This window comes from Portunus trituberculatus, chromosome 23, assembly GCF_017591435.1.
Source record: "Portunus trituberculatus isolate SZX2019 chromosome 23, ASM1759143v1, whole genome shotgun sequence".
Lineage (NCBI taxonomy): Eukaryota > Metazoa > Arthropoda > Malacostraca > Decapoda > Portunidae > Portunus > Portunus trituberculatus.
In genome coordinates, this window is record NC_059277.1 from 7,824,770 (window position 1) to 7,842,269 (window position 17,500).

General features: G+C 42.2%; 1 protein-coding gene across 15 annotated transcripts in view; it reads left to right on the plus strand.

Moving 5' to 3' along the window:
* Positions 1-17,500, plus strand: part of LOC123507636 (plasma membrane calcium-transporting ATPase 2-like) — a 227,727-nt gene that overhangs the window by 56,047 nt on the left and 154,180 nt on the right. For all 15 annotated transcript variants that reach the window (XR_006675696.1, XM_045260674.1, XM_045260675.1 and 12 more), the window contains one exon: positions 9,629-9,669. The gene's annotated coding sequence lies outside the window, so the exon portion shown is untranslated. The remainder of the gene's footprint in view (positions 1-9,628; positions 9,670-17,500) is intronic.

Sequence of the window (17,500 nt, forward strand, 5' to 3'; positions counted from 1 at the left end):
TCCCCTCATCCCCCCTTACTTCCCTCCCTTCCCCTTTTCCCCTCACTCCCCTTCCTGACCCGTCTTCACCTCACCTCCCCTCCCTCACCTGTCTTCCCCTCACTGCCCCTCTGTCTTCTCCTCATCCCCATTCCCCTCCGCTCCCCTCACCCCCCTCCATGATCTGTCTTCCCCTCACCTACCCTCACATGTCTTCCCCTCACCCTGACCTGTCTTCCCCTCACCTCCCCTCACCGCTTTGACCTGATGTGTACCTGGTGCTTTGATTAAAGGTCACAAGGTCAAGAGTGCCAGCAACAGTGCCTCCTCCTCCTCCTCCTCCTCCTCCTCCTCCTCCTCCTCCTCCTCCTCCTCCTCCTCCTCCTCCTCCTTGTTTATGCATAAGATTAATATTGATTCAAGAAAGGAAACGTATTGGACTCCTCGCTTTGTATCCAGTCCTCCTCCTCCTCCTCCTCCTCCTCCTCCTCCTCCTCCTCCTCCTCCTCCTCCTCCTCCTCCTCCTCCTCCAAGACACAGGGGGAGAAGGAGAAGGACATTTGGTTGGTTTGCATTCATTCCTCTCTACATGAAGACGGAAGAGGAAGAGGAAGAAGAGAAGACTTGATTTTGAATGAGGAGGAGGAGGAGGAGGAGGAGGAGGAGGAGGAGGAGGAGGAGGAGGAGGAGGAGGAGGAAGAAAACTATAAAGTAACAATATTAATGCATGAAGGAAATGGTGTTGAGAAGAGAAGGAAAAGAAGGAAAAGGAGAAAATAAAGTAAAAAAAGAAAATAAATTGGTGGAGAGATAGAAAGAAAATCAGCATTATGAAGAAGAGGAGGAAATAGAAGAAGAAGAAAGAAGGAATGAAAAGGCAACTGAGAAGAAGAAGAAGAAGAAGAAGAAGAAGAAGAAGAAGAAGAGAAATAAAGAGAAAAAAACGAAAAAAATACAGATGGATAGATAAATAGAGAGAAAAATTAAGAAAAAGGAAAGAGGAGGAAAGAAAACACAGTTGAGAAGAAAAATAAAGAGAAGAGAAAAATAAGAAAAAACATGAAAAATAAATTACACATAAAAAATAAGAAGCATATGAAGAAGAAGAAGAAAAAGAAGAAAGAAGAAGAGGAAATAGAAGAAGAGGAGGAAGAGGGAGAAGAAGAACAAGAACAAGAAGAGGAAATAGAAGAGAAAGAACAATGAGAAAAAGAAGAACAAGAACGAGAAGAGGAAGTAGAAGAAGAAGAAGAAGAAGAAGAAGAAGAAGAAGAAGAGGAGGAGGAGGAGGAATATATAAAGGAATATACAAAGGAAGACAAACAGCAACAGACCCTTAGGTCCTTACTAGGCTGTTTGTGGAGACTATCTACTAACTACTAGTGGTAGAGACAGGACAGCAAAACAGAAGGCTCCTCCACACCCACCCCTCCCTCCAACCGAGGCTGGCAGGAAAAAATCACATGGAATTTTAGTAGAGAGTGAAAAGGAAATGTGTAATCTACGTCTGACTACTTGTGTTTGTGGGGGAAAGTGTTAACGCTTGGTAAATGTCATGTTGTGTGTGCATTGTGTACGTGGATGCACAGTGTGTATGTCGAATGGGTGGTGCAGCAGCCTTGCCTGGCGGAGGAGGAGGAGGAGGAGGAGGAGGAGGAGGAGGAGGAATGGGCGTAAGGGAAGGAAAGGTTAGGCGTGTGTCATGACTATTAAGGTGGAGACCTGAGGTGAAAGGTGGTATATGTATGACTCCTGATGGCGGCAAAGGTCACACCAGGTCACGTGTGCATTATGTAGAGGAGCAGAGGTCACGGAGGTCACACGAAGGTCACACATGTCAGAGGGAAAGGAGGACATAGGAGGAACACAAAGGAAGGAAGGAAATGGAGAAGAAGGAGGAGGACTTTGGAGGAAATGAAAGAATAAAATATGGAAGGAAGAAAAAAGGAAATTAAGAAGAGTTGGAGGAAGAAAAAAGGAGAGGATAAAGAAAATGTGATAAAAGAGAAAACGGGAAAATGAAAGAAAAAATAAAGAAAAGACAAGAAAAAGAAAAACAAAGAAGGAACCATGAAGAAAAGAAAAATACTGTGTAGAGATAAATGAAGAAAAAAATAAAAACCGGAAAAATGAAGGAAAAGGAAAGATAAAACAGGGAAAGGAAAGAAGGAAATATGAAGGAAAGGGAAGATACGCGCAGGAAAAAAGGAGAAAAAACAATAAGGAAAAAAAGAGATGAAGTAAAGAAATGTGATAATGTAGAGATAAATATAGAAAGGAAAGAGAAACGGAAAGAAATGAAGGAAAAGGAAAGTAGAGACAAGAAAAAGGAAAAACAAAGAAGGAAACATGGAGGAAAGGGAAGATACATGGAGGAAATAAGAAGGAAAAAGGATGAAGAGAGAGATAAACATGTATACTTTGATTCTTTGTATACGATCTCATACATTCACACATAAATACACATACAAACACACATACGTACATACACATACATGCACATACATACAGATAGACAGACAGACAGACAGACAGACATAAACACGCGTAAATTTGCGTAAATAGGAGGTGAGAGAGGAAACTTTACAAGGAAGTTTACATGAGGAAGAGGAGGAGAAGGAGGAGGAGGAAGAGGAAGAGGACATGTGGTGAATGTTAGAAAAGTAAACTCTCCTCCTCCTCCTCCTCCTCCTCCTCCTCCTCCTCCTCCTCCTCCTCCTCCTCCTCCTCCTCCTCGAAAATAAATGTTAGACCTCTCCGTTTTGTTTATTTATTCATCTAATTGAGCATAAAGAATCCCAGAGAGAGAGAGAGAGAGAGAGAGAGAGAGAGAGAGAGAGAGAGAGAGAGAGAGAGAGAGAGAGAGAGAGAGAATGATATAGTGCAATGACCTTCCTGTCGTGAAATATTCCTTGGCCTTGAAAACTCGTGAAAAAAAAGTGAAATCAGTGAAAATTGACCCATTGGCTGAATTATTACAAAGGTTATTTTTGTGTAATGCTGAGGTGGTGGTGGTGGTGGTGGTGGTGGTGGTGGTGGTGGTGGTGGTGGTGGTGGTGGTGGTTGTAGTTTTGTTAGATTAGGATTAAATTTGTAAAAGGGAGTTCTAATGGGTATATAATTGTTAGACTGAAATAATGATAATGGTGGTGATGGTGGTGGTGGTGGTGGTGGTGGTGGTGGTGGTGGTGGTGATGATGGTGGTCTTAATTCTGTGAGGATCTAATAAGGACAATTTACCAAGGCCACAGAGATGATTAGCCGGTTTCTCGTGTCTGTTTTTTCCCAGTAATGACGCAGACCACTTGTTAAACTAAGACTCGTGAAAACATCCCTGAAAGCCTTTAATTACTCACTGTGGCCTGCCAAACGTTGAGATGATGCTGGAGAAACGTTTGAATGCTCTGTTGTGGTAAGTTAGGAAGAAAACTGGTCACGTTAGGTTAGATTTGGCTAAGTTAGATGCATGTTAAGTGTGGTTAGTAATTTTAGGTTAGAAAGAGAATGGTTATGTTAAGTTTGGTGAAGGTTAAGTTAGGTTAGTTTAGGTAAAGTTAGGAAGAAAACTAGTCATGTTAGGTTAGATTTGGTTAAGTTAAGGGTATGTTAAGTGTAGTTAGTAAAATTAGGTTAGGTTAAGTTAGGGAGAGATCTGGTTATGTTAGATTAGATGTGGTTAAGTTAGATTAGGTAATGTTAGGTTAAGTTAGGAAGGTTATGGTAGGTTAGATTTGGTTAAGTTGGCTGAATGTTAAGTTGGTTAGGTAATTTTAGGTTAGGTTAGGCTAAGTTAGGAAGTTTAGTGAAGGTTAAGTTAGATTAGGTAAAGCTAGGTTAAGTTAGATTAGGTAAAGCTAGGTTAAGTTAGGAAGAAAATTGATTATGTTAAGTTAAAGCAAGGTGCATTAGGTGAATGTTAACCCTTTCAGTACTGGGACACAATTTTATTATGATTTTTTTTTTAGTGTGATTAAACGATTTTATTTACTTAGGAGGCCAGAAGATTAATAGCCAGAATCTTCACTATATTAATCCCAACATAAGTTTCAGAAATTGTATAAAGCCACCGAAATAGTAATCAAAATAAATACGAAAACGTGTCATGGTACTGAAGATGTTGAATTAGAAAAAGGTGATGTTTCTACAGGTGTGTTAATTAATATCACGTAGTTTGCAAGTCAGGTGACCATAGGGAAGGAAGGAGAAAAAGAGATAGAGAGGAAGAATTAGTAAGGAAAAGGATATGAGAGGAGGTGAAAGTGAAGAGAAGAGGAATGTTGGGGGAATGAGAACAGATAAGGAAGAAAGGATAAAGAATGAGATAGAAGAGGTGAAAGCTGAAGAAAAGGAGGAAGGGAGAAAGTATGAAAGGACAAAGTGAATATAGGATGAAGGGAAGGAGAGAACACTGGAGAGAGAAAAAGTGAGACAAGGAAAAAAGCTGAAGAAAGAAAGGAAGATAAAATAAATGATTAAATCGCATGCAAATATGGAATGGAGGGAAGAAAGAAAGAACACGAGAAATGGAGAGAGAGAGAGAGAGAGAGAGAGAGAGAGAGAGAGAGAGAGAGAGAGAGAGAGAGAGAGAGAGAGATTGAAGGAAACAGAAAAGAAGGAAAAGCAGGAAATGAAAAGGGAAAAATATGGAAAATGTAAGGAAGAGAAACGAAGGGAAAGAAGAAAAAAAAAAAAAAGACTGGTGAATATGGGATGTAGGGAAGGAGGAAACATGGGAGAGACGGATTGAAGGAGGAAGGGGTGGAGGAGGAGGAGGAGGAGGAGGAGGAGGAGGAGGAGGAGGAGGAGGTGGGCGGAACATGGCGCGGTAGTGCGGTGAAAGACAATAGCTGTGTTGTTTTCTCTCTTTCTCTCCCTTCTCCTTCTGTCTATTTTTAAGCAAGATGACTCTCTCTCTCTCTCTCTCTCTCTCTCTCTCTCTCTCTCTCTCTCTCTCTCTCTCTCTCTCTCTCTCTCTCTCTCTCTCTCTCTCTCTCTCTCTCTCTCTCTCTCTCTCTCTCTCTCTCTCTCTCTCTCTCTCTCTCTCTCTCTCTCTCTCTCTCTCTCTCTCTCAGATCCCAGGATTACTAAGGTGTTCTCCTCCCTCCCTCCCTTCTTTCCTCCTTCCTTCCCTCTTCTTTCCTTTCCTCACATGTACCTCTTTTCCTTTCCTTTCTCTTCCCTTCCCTTCCATTCTCTCTTTTGTGTTTTCCTTCATTAATATTCCCTTCCCTCCTGTCCCTTCTTCCCTCTCTCCCTCTCTCCCTCCCTCCCTCTCATACTTCTATTTCCATTCCTCTTTTTTTTTCCTTTCATTGTGACCCCTTCCCTCCTCTTTTCCTTTTTATCTTCCTTCATTTCCTCTTTCAGCTCATTCCCCTTCTTCGGCTCCTTTAGTTCCTCTATTTCTTCCTTCCTTCCTTCCTTCCTTCCTTCTTGCCTTCCTTCAGAGTCATTCTTTTTCCTCCTCCTCCTCCTCCTCCTCCTCCTCCTCTGGTCGCACAAAAACTTGACTTCTGTTTTCCTACCTTTCTTTCCTCCTCTCTTCATTTTTCATATCAGTGTCATTTCTCTGGGTCACCTTTTCATTATGGAGGAGGAGGAGGAGGAGGAAGAGGAGGAGGAGGAGGAGGAGGAGGAGGAGGAGGAGGAGAGAAAAATATGTACTGGTTTCGATGACAAGACATATTGAGGAAAGTAAAAAAAAAAAGATGAATACGAAGAAGAATGAAAGGAAGAAATGGCTTAGTAAAGGGAGAGGAGAAAGAAGAGGAAGAAGAATGGAATAGAGGGAAATTGAAGAGGGAAAATATTTAAACGAAGATGCATAGCAGTGAATAGAGGAAGGGAACAAAAAAGCAAGATTATAAAAACGAGAAAAGGGAAAATATAGAAATAAATACAGAAGGAAAAGGAAAAATATTGGAACGAAGATACATAACAGTGAATAGAAGAAAAAAAAATAAAAACCGAAAAAAAGGGAAAACATAGAAGCAAATAAAGAAGGAACAGAAAAATTAAGAAAGAAGGAATGAAAAGAAAATACACAACAAGATATTTAAAGGAAATCAAACAGGAAGAAGGAAGAAGAAGAATTTAAAGGCAAATAACGATGAATAGGAAAGGACGATGGTATGCAAATGAATGAATGGAAGCCTCGTGTGTGTGAAGGACTCTTGGGGACGAAGGAACGAGGATAAGAGGCGGCAGACAAGACCAGACATCGATTAGGGGGAAGGAAGTGAAATATTTATTGAGAGAGAGACGAGCAGTGGAAAGGTGAACATTTGTATCTGTGCTTAACTGAAGGCTGGGTTACACTGGGTTAGGTTGAGTTGGAAATGGGTTGGGTTGGGTTGGGTTGGGTTGGGTTAAGTTAAGGTTAGATTAGGTTAGGTTGACTTGAGTTAGGGCTGCGTTGGGTTTAGTTGGGTTTTATTGGATTGGATTAGTTTGAGTTAGGTTGGGTTGGGTTGGGTTACGTTAGGTTAGGTTAGGATTGGTTAGGTTAGGTTAGGTTTAAACAGTTTTATCTTTTTCTGTTTTCCATAACGGGAGTGTATTGTATTTTCGCCCTGTTGTTATTCCCTTCAATCTCCTCCTCCTCCTCCTCCTCCTCCTCCTCCTCCTCCTCCTCCTCCTCCTCCTCCTCCTCCTCCTCCTCCTCCTCCTCCCACCACCCTTTCCACAGCTTTTCCCTTTCCAATACCTCTCTTCCTTCCTCCTCCTACTTCTCCTCCTCCGATCCTCCTCCTCCTCTCCTCCTCCTCCTCCTCCTCCTCCTCCTCCTCCTCCTCCTCCTCCTCTCCGCCAATCCGCCTCCAATCCCTTCCTCGCCGCTGGTCCGCCCTTCGTGTGATATGTGTTGCCGTGAGGATTAAGAGTAGCGGCAATGCACAACACAGTACAACAACTCAACACTGCCACGCAATACTCGGGGCGCCTTACCAGTACAACCCGGAGCGATTCAACACACTAACGAACGATATGTAACATTCAAGAAAGCCAACGCAACGCAGTGGTAGTTTTTATCAGTAATTTTAGAAGGATTAGTAGGCAACTCAAAGTAACACACTGGTTTTGTTTTGATACCATGATATTCTTGGTAACTTAAGCTCATATTCTCAACTCTTCTGTGCTTCACCTCCACCATTTCAAAAGGTTTGTAATGTAATGTATATGTATCTGTGTTGTAATGTACTATGATGTGTGTAGGTGATGGGTTAAATACTTGGGTGTCGTTGGCTCTTACCCTTGTACCTAGTTACCTAGTTAATTGCTTGTTATGGGAGGGGAAGTGAGGACGACTGTGACGCGAGGCGTCGGGTCAGTGGGAGAGCAGAAGACGAGCTGTGTAGTCGCCCCACTCCTCTGTACACCAAGAGAATAAAGATCATCGGATTGCTGACTGCTTTTTGCTGAACACCACAAGGTTGTATCTAAATTTACACGATTTTTTTTAAGGTGTTTTTAACCCCTTCAGTACCATGACGCGTTTCCATATTCGTTCGCGTTACCATTTAATGATTTTATCCAGCTTCAGAAACTCATGTGGGGGATTGAAGTAGTGAAGACTGGCCATTAAAGTGTTTCTGAAAACGGACATTTAAACCAACACACTGCAATGCTAAACCCAACACGCCTTCCTTTACATTCCTCGCTGTCTTCAAAGGATATACAAGACACGCACTTATTGTCATTTTTCTTTATACAGGTATGTGTTGAGTGACTAATGCTGGGATGACCTTTTTATTTAAGCTAAACTAAGGGCAACAGAAAGAGTAAAGAAAACAGGCCCACTTAGTAGCTAGTCCCAGTGCAGGTTGAAGAGTTAGCTAAGATAAAGGGTTAAATGCTGTTTGTTTGTGGAGGTTAGAAATATTGAGTTTTCCTTAGTCTTTATTGGTTGTGTTTTGGTGTACTTGTTTCAATAGCGTATGGAAGAAAGTAAGGCGTTCTTTGGCTCTCCTCTGTTCTCACTCCTCTCTTGAAGATTGTAAAGATATAGAAAGATTACAGAAGTGTTGTGGAAATGCAAAGAAGTGTCTGGCATTTGTAGTGACTTCGCATACCACACAACATTCCTCACACACACACACACACACACACACACACACACACACACACACACACACACACACACACACACACACACACACACACACGGCAGTAAGAAGAGTAATAAGTTCAAGTTTGTCGTGAATGTTAAGGGTAAGGGTGAGGTGAATAAATTGAAGCAGCAAGATGTAAACAAGATATAAAAGGAAGCTGAAGAAGCTAATGAAGCACAGTTATTGGCAGCCAGATATGCTAATTGCAGGAGCAGGAAGTGTCTGTGTGTGTGTGTGTGTGTGTGTGTGTGTGTGTGTGTGTGTGTGTGTGTGTGTGTGTGTGCTTTATGAAACTTGAATATTATCCACACGTGTTGCTTTTAAAACTTACTATTTAAGTTTAAAAAAATATCCTTGATGATTTTGAAGACGTGTCTCTTATTCATATTATCTATCTATTTATTTATTTAATTGTTTATTTATTTATTCATCTATCTCTACCAATCAATTCTCATCAATCTTTTACTTACAAAAAGTCACAAGCAGAAAACATATTACAAGGAAATAATAGATGGTTATCAAAACAATTTCGTATCAAGCTACAAATTATATCAGAGAGAGAGAGAGAGAGAGAGAGAGAGAGAGAGAGAGAGAGAGACTTCAAGAACCTACGTACAGTGGGAGTATTGTTCGGAAACTTACATTGCCTTGGGAGCCGAGACACCGGAAAGACCTGAATGATGTGTGAGGGAAGGGAAAGGGGAGCGGGGAGGCAGAGAGGTCTGGGAGGGGAAGTGAGGGGCGGGATACAGGGTCACATCATCAAATATACATTACTCGCCCATTCACAATCCCATTCACAATCACATTTACGACTTTCTGAATAAGCGGTACAATTTTACACTCCACGAGGTTCTTCACGGAATGACTTGTTTAATAATACGAGTTACTGAGGAGGGGATGGTGTTATGGGGGGTAGGATGGCGAGTGGGGGCTGCGGCGGCGGCGGCAGGAGTGACGGCAGACTGGACATCAAAGGGTGAGGTCGTCCTGTGCCCGTCACACGCCGCGTCCCTTCCCAGGAATATTAAATAACTTGATGCATTGTTTTCCACTCCTGTCGCCGCCCGCTGCCCGCCGTCCACCTCCATCCACCGCTATCCACCGCCATCCACCCGCCGCCTGCTACTGTTCCCTTTCCATATTGAGGCCGCACTGACACCTGCTGGGAATGTGCGTTGTATGAATGTATTATTAAGTTACCCCGGCGCCTTCATCCTCGTGAAAGCTTCCTGACTTTTACAGCACGTGTTTCTGGCGGCATTTGGTGTTCTCTTACTGCATGACGGTATTTGGCGGACTTTTCTGTCTTGTTTTTGTCAGGTTATCTCATTTGGGACACTTAATGTTTATTGTTATTTCATCATTAGCTATCCTTTTTATTGTGAGGTCACTGTGTCGTTATTTCATTATTAGCTATCCTATTTATTGTGAAGTCAGTGTGTCGTTATTTCATTTATTAGCTATCCTGTTTATTGTGAAGTCAGTGTGTCGTTATATGAGCAGCACGAGGTATTCATTCTTGTCTCTCCTTCCTGCAGGGCCGTGGCGAGTGAGGGGCTTCCTGTACCAGCAATAAGAGGTGAGTGAAGGGTCCCTGTCATCAACACGCACGCAAGTCTACAGTACCTTAGTTTAAGAATGTTCCTGTGAAGATTATAGTACCTTGGTTAAAAAAAAAAAAAGAATAATATTGTCTCCGTGAAGATTACTGTAGCTTAGTTAGAAGAAATGTTCCTTTTAAGATTACAATACCTTGGTTAAAAAAATTTTTCCTTTGAAGATAAGACAACGCCATTCTTTTAAGCCACATCTGAACGATTTCATACAACTGCATTGCTCAAAGGATGTAGATATCGTCACTGTTGAAAGGAAAGCAATAAACAACGCTTAGTTCTTAATTCTATATCCCTGAACAGAGCACGAATTTACAATACATGTACTATGGAAAAAAAAATTACTGCCTCTTAATTTTATGCTTCTAAAAACGTTCTCTACAGTATCATAGTTAAAGAAATGCTTCGCTCTTGATTCTATGCTTTTTTTTTCTCCTTTTTTTTCATCTCCCTTTTAAAGAAATAAGTTTACAGTACCATAGGAATAACAAATGTGCTCTTGATTATCATCCACCTTATAGATAAAAGTCGAGTAATACTAAAAGAAATGCTTGTCTCTTGATTCTATGCTTCATTTTCCTTCTTCAATCCCCGTTTAAGGAAATAAGTTTACAGTACCACAAGGATAACAAATATGGTTTTGATTCTTTTTATTGATTCCTATCCACCTTATAGATAGGAGTCTAGAGTAACATACTTAAAAAAAAAAAATGTTTGGGTCTTAATCCTCTCCCTCATTCTTCCTCTATCCCCCTTTAAGGAAATAAGTTTACAGTGCCAGAGGAGTAACAAAAGTGGTCTTCAGCATCATCCACCTTATAAGTAAAAGTCTACAGTAACAAACACACACACACACACACACACAAAAAAAAAAGGCTTGGCTCTTAATTTTTTCCTTCACTCTCCTTGGAAAAAAAAAATGTTTGGCTCTTGATTTTTCCTTCACTCTTCTTAAGAAAAATGTTTGGCTCTTATTTTTTTCCTTCACTCTTAAGAAAAAATTGCTTGGCTCTTAATTCTTTCCTTCACTTTCCTTGGAAGAAAATAAATGCTTGGCTCTAAATTTTTTTTCCTTCACTCTCCTTCTATCCCCTTTAACGAAATAGGTTTTACAGTACCATAGGAACAAACGTTGTCATGGTACTTAGCGTCCTTAGCCCCCTTCATTATTGGAACGCATTTTCACTATGAAGTTTGGGTATGATTAGACAATTTTATATACAGAAGGAATGGTCTATGGAGGCCAGAAGATTAATGGCCAGTCTTCACTATTTTAATCCCCACATAAGTTTCTGAAGCTGTATAAGATAAATAGTAAGCAGAATGAATATTAAAAACGCGTCATGGTACTGAAGGAGGTACTATTTATTGTACAAGTTGTCAGTAGTGTAGCAGTTCCTGTTTTTCTACTCCTACTCCACTCCTTAGTAACTTACGAATTCCTGTGTCCTATTTCCGCTCCTACTCCTTTCCTTAGTAACCTTAGTGTCCTGCTCCTCTTACTCCACTCCTTAGAATGACGGAGGAGTCACCTGTGTCCTACTCCTGCTCCTACTGCCTCCTTGATAAAGTAGGAGTCCCTGTGTCTTATTCCCTACATGCTTCTGTATTTCCATCTTCCTGCTGCTTCTTTCAAGAGAGAGGTGTCAAGACATTTGTCCCACTCTTTTGACTAATTCTTTCATATCTTTTAGGAGACTGCAATTCTAGTGGGTATTTTTTTTTTCAAATGTAGTTTTTTTTTTTTTTTTTGCCCTCGACAGTTCTCCCTTACATGAAAAAAAAAAAAAATATGCTCTTATTCTGTAACCCCGTCAGTGCCATATTCATTCTACTTACTATTTGGTGATTTACATTGTTTCAGAAACTCATGTGGGGATTAGAATAGTGAAGACTGTGGCCATTAATTTTCTGCCCTCCATAGACCCTTCCTTATGTCAATAAAATGATCTAATGGTACACAAATCTCAAGGTGTCCCAGTACTGAAGGGGTTAATGGCGTTGGAGTCCCCGTTTCCTGTTCATTGGTCCTACTCCACTCCTTAATAGCTGATTAGTCCCCTTATTTTGCTCCCTGCTCCTTCTATCCACTCCTTAGTACTTTAAAATTCTTCGTGTCTTACTGATCCTGCTCCTGCTCCTGCTCCTCCCGTGTAGCGTGGCGCGGGAAAGCGAAGTGTTCCCTGCTGTCCGCCTCGCAGCGACTCGTAGAGAACGCGGCGGCTTAAAGATGAACTAAAGTAAATTTTCCTTCCCTCGCCTCTATTCCTTGTAACAATCGATAGAGTGATTGTTTGTGTTTCTTTCCTCTCGCTCTGCCTTCCTCCCTTTCTCTTGTTATTTCTCCTTGATTTATGACTTGATTGGTGTCCCTTCCTCTCCTGCACTCGTTAAGTAACAAATGACTTCACTCAATTCATACAGAGAGAGAGAGAGAGAGAGAGAGAGAGAGAGAGAGAGAGAGAGAGAGAGAGAGAGAGAGAGAGAGGAAAAGAAAGGTTGAGATTACATTATACATACGTCTTGTGTGTGTGTGTGTGTGTGTGTGTGTGTGTGTGTGTGTGTGTGTGTGTGTGTGTGTGTGTGTCGTGCCATTAGAGGCCGTGATGTTTCTGCAATTCTGTCCAGATATTTGACTGAAGAAATCTGCGGAGAATAGAAAGATGAGGAGATTGAGGGAAGAAAAACGGAGATTGGCCATGAGGAGGAGGAGGAGGAGGAGGAGGAGGAGGAGGAGGAGGAGGAACTGAAGATGTGGTACGTCAAAGAAGGAGGAGGAAGAAGTTGGGGGATGAGGAAGAGGAGGAGGAAGAATGACTAGATGGGGAAAGAGCAAATAGGAAGGGACGGGAACGCATTAGTGGGGCTGTGATTTAGAATAATCCCCCCCCAACATTGCCTCCCCATCCACCCTCCCCTCAGTCAGTCCCAATCCATCTCCCACCACCTCTTCCATCCCTCAGTCCGTCCTTCCCTTCCTTCCCCTCTTCCAGCCCCAGCCCCCTTCTCCTTCCCCTCAGTCAGTCCTCATCCCTTTTCCCTCCCCCTCTTCCAACCCCCAGCCCTCTTTCCCTCCTTATCCCTTTTCCCCTCCTTCCCCTTTTCTCCCCTCTTCCAACCCGATCCCCTTCTCCCTTCCCTCTTCTAACCCCCAGCCCCCTCTTTCCCTCCCCTCTTTCAGCCTGAGCCCCTTCTTCCTCCCTCCTCTAGTTCCCAGTCCCGCTTTCCCCTTCCTTCCCCTCTTCCAGCCAGCAGCCCCATCGCCCTCCTCCTCTTTCAGTCCCCAGCCCAAATCTTCCTCCCCTCTTCCAACCTCAGTCCCTCTTTCCCCTTCCTTCCCCTCTTTCAGTCCCTAGCCCTCTTCCCCTCCCGCCTCATCCTTCCCCTTCCTTCCCTCGTCCTGCCTGGTGTTCCTTGGCGGTAAAAGAAAAATACTACGGTGTTAGGAACCATAAAGTGTGTGAGAGTTACAGAAGTTGCCATGATGTGACGCGTGGCTCTTGTGTGTGTGTGTGTGTGTGTGTGTGTGTGTGTGTGTGTGTGTGTGTGTGTGTGTGTGTGTGTGTGTGTGTGTGTGTGTGTGTGTGTGTGTTCTTGAGTCAGTGTCTCTCTCTCTCTCTCTCTCTCTCTCTCTCTCTCTCTCTCTCTCTCTCTCTCTCTCTCTCTCTCTCTCTCTCTCTCTCTCTCATGGTACCACGCCCTTTCTCAGTACTTTCTCACTTGATTTATGCGTCCTCCTCCTCCTCCTCCTCCTCCTCCTCCTCCTCCTCCTCCTCCTCCTCCTCCTCCTCCTCCTCCTCCTCCTCCTCCTCGTTATTATTTCACCCCAGCGTTATCTTGCCTCTTCAGCTTCCCAATGGTGCTTGCGAGACTCGGGTGAACGAAACGAACAGAAACGATGGAAGAAATAAAGAATAACATCACTGCCTTGACGAGAACCAGATAGAAATGGGGCAAGTTTTATATTGTTTCGTTTCGTTTCTTTTCTTTTCGTTTGTTTTTGTTATTGTCTTATTTTTTTAAGGTGTTTCATGAAATATTTATTGATTTTTTTCTTTATGTATGGTAGAGGCGGTTGTGTATTCTCTCTCTCTCTCTCTCTCTCTCTCTCTCTCTCTCTCTCTCTCTCTCTCTCTCTCTCTCTCTCTCTCTCTCTCGTTGAAGATAATCGTGTTTCTAAGGGTATCTTTATGGTTTTCTTCATAAATTAACAAGATTTTTTTTTTTTTTTTACTTTATATTAAGAAAAATTGTCTTGGAAAACGTGGCTAGTCGTCTTTGTGGCCTTGGAAATCTGTCTTTGTGAGGGAGTAAGTTGTTTCTGAATGCGCGCGATAGGCAGGCGAGTGTCCATTACGAGGGTGGTGAGTTTATGCCGGCCATTTTGCACCACATCTGGGGGTTTGTGGGGTTAAGGGGGGCAGGGCTTGTGTGGGTGTCTTGGTAGAGGTGGGGGAGGGCTGGATCATGAAGGAACACAAAGGAAGATTGAGTTGAGTGTTTTTAGTTTAGTTTTGGTTGAGAGAGAGAGAGAGAGAGAGAGAGAGAGAGAGAGAGAGAGAGAGAGCTGGATCACTTAGGAACACAAAGAAATAAGAATGTTTAGTTTGGTTTAGTTTTGTTTTAGTTGGGTTGTGATGATGTTAGAGAGAGAGAGAGAGAGAGAGAGAGAGAGAGAGAGAGAGAGCTTACCTAATCTTTCAGTGAAGGTATATCGTACTCACCTGATTTCTTAATTAATTAAATGAGTTACAAAAAGGTGTTTGTCTCTTCATCTGTTTCTCTTCTCCTTCTCCTCTCCTCATCTCCTTTTCTCCTCGACTCCTCTTCTCCTTTTCTCTTCCTCCTCTTCCTTCATCCCCGTTATCTTAGTCCATAATGTTTTCTATCCTTCTTGCTTTCTTTTCTTTCTCTCCCTCATGTTCCTTCTATTCCTTATTCGTCTCTTCCTTAGCGCGTTTCGTCCCTTCATTCTTTTTCCTCTTTTCATTATTCCCTTTCTTATTATGTATTTTATCTCTCTACTTCATATTTCCCATCCATTTTTTTCCCTCTCCTTCTCCCATTCTTTTTTTTTTTACCTCTGTCCTGTTTCTCATACTATTAACTTTTCTTCCTTTTCTTCTATTCTCTCTTTCTTGCATTTCCTGCTTTTACGCTTTCTCTTTCCCCCCGTTTCCTCCTATTCCTCCTATTCCTCCTTCGCTCCTCTCCTCTGTACTCTCTCATTATTTCCATCTCTCTCTCTCTCTTCTCTCTCCCCTTTCCTCCGACCTTCATGATTTCCTTCCTCATGCTTTTTTCCTGCTCCCTGCTCCTCGTCTCTCCTTTTCTCCCTCTCTCCCTGCCTCCCTGCGTCCCTGTGTCCCCATCTCTCCTCCCCGGGGTGTCAGTGGCTGGCGTGGCGGGCTGGTGTCGCCTGTAACAATGAAACTTATTTGGTGAAGTGCCTCTCCTGCAGGTGACAAGGAAATGCACCACTCCTACCTCCTCTCCTTTGTTCTTGTTCTTGTTCTTGTTCTTGTTCTCTCGATCTCGTTCTCTCGTTCTCTCTCGCTTGTTCTCTCTCTCTCGCTCGTTCTCTCTCTCTCGCTCGTTCTTTCTCTCTCTCGCTCGTTCTTTCTCTCTCGCTCGTTCTCTCTCTCCCTCGCTCGTTCTCTCTCTCTCTCTCTCTCTCTCTCTCTCTCTCTCTCTCTCTCTCTCTCTCTCTCTCTCTCTCTCTCTCTCTCTCTCTCTCTCTCTCTCTCTCTCTCTCTCTCTCTCTCTCTCTCTCTCTCTCTCTCTCTCTCTCTCTCTCTCTCTCTCTCTCTCTCTCTCTCTCTCTCTACTCTACTACTACTGCTTTTCGTTGCTATTATATGTGCAGTTATTTTCTACGTGAACTGTTGTTACTGTGAGATGAAATGTATTCCTTCATCTTCATCTCATTAACATTCAGTGTAGGAGATCGTTTGTGTAAATGTATATACGTATGCTGATTTTTTTTTTCTTTTTTAATAACTTGTCTTTATACAATGCAGGTATATTATGACACTATGTATTGCACCACCACCACCACCACCACCACCACCACCACCACCACCACCACCACCACCACCACCACCACCACCACCACCACCAATGCAATACAGCAGACCAGGACACACAACACTGTACATTATTAACTAACACATCACACACCACCACTACAGAGTTACACTGCACACCATTCAATATACTGATGGCCGTTTAGAAATACTTTATTCTATGCTGTAATGTTATTCTGATGCAATACTTCTTTATACAGCTCCGACTAAAAACAATGCCAATGAATGATGATGATGATGATGATGATGATAATTTTGATCTGACGTAAAAATAAGAGAGCATGAAAAAACTACTACTACTACTACTACTACTACTACTACTACTACTACTACTACTACTACTACTACTACTACTACTACTACTACTACAAATAATAGTGATAAACAACAACAATAAAACACACCATCAATAAGTCTTAACACACACACACACACACACACACACACACACACACACACACACACACACACACACACACACACACACACACACTATAATACAATACATTAACCAGAACAATACAATCACAATACATGTTTCGGAGGTGACTTCTCTTTGTGTGTGTCCAGAATACTCGTTTGGTACAAGTTATTTTTTACTCTCTTGTAAATGGTAAAGAAATTTGACTTTTTATTATTATTATTTTTCATTAATGCTGTTAATTAATTTACCTGTGTGTGTTGACCTTGAATCGTGCGCCAGGTGAGAAGGGAGGGAGTCGGGGGTGGGGAGTGAGAGGTGGTGTTGGGGGGTGGGGGGAGTCTTCTCGTTATATTGCTTTGCTTTCCTATGTATATTTATTCATTTACTCATTCACTCAGTCATTCCGTTTGTCATTTAATTTTTCACTCGTTTCCTCTCTGTACTAATTCATCTTTATTTGCTAGATATGTTTGTGTTTGCTTTTCATATTTGTGTATCTTATCAGTCATGTTCATTGATAGGTGTGTGTGTGTGTGTGTGTGTGTGTGTGTGTGTGTGTGTGTGTGTGTGTGTGTGTGTGTGTGTGTGTGTTTATTTGATTTGTCTCCTGTATTTACTTTCTGTTAGGTGAAAAGGGAGCATTTAACCTTCGTATGTGTGTGTGTGTGTGTGTGTGTGTGTGTGTGTGTGTGTGTGTGTGTGTGTGTGTGTGTGTGTGTATCGTGAAAGCTGCATTACATCACATACATTTCATATCATTTATCTATTGTTTCTATTTTCCCATCACTATGTCACGTACTGTCACGAACTTTACCCACGATGAGCAAGTGAGCCTGAGATAAAAGACAAGAATTTCTCACCTCACCAACCACTCCCTAAACACCCAAAAGAATAAGAAAAGAGAACGGAAACACCAGAATCACTTACATCACCATGTATATTAAAAAAGACCTTGATAAATAAACAACACCACACATAATAACCACCAAAACACCCCCAAGGTTAAAATTCCCAGCAAATCACTCACACTACTGCAATAAACCACGAATTCCTATAAATTTAATCTCATTTTACCTGCTGTGGGGAGGAAGCTGAAGAGGAATGATGAGAGAGAGAAAGAAAGAGAGAGAGAGAGAGAGAGGTGTGGAAGAGTCACGAGATGAAAGAAGGAAAAAGGTAATGGAAGCAGTTAAGATAAGGGGATGTGGGAAGTAAAGGTAATGGGGCTGATAGAGATAAGTGTGAGGGGAGGTGAGAAATTAAGGAGGGTGAAAAGGTATGGGGGAT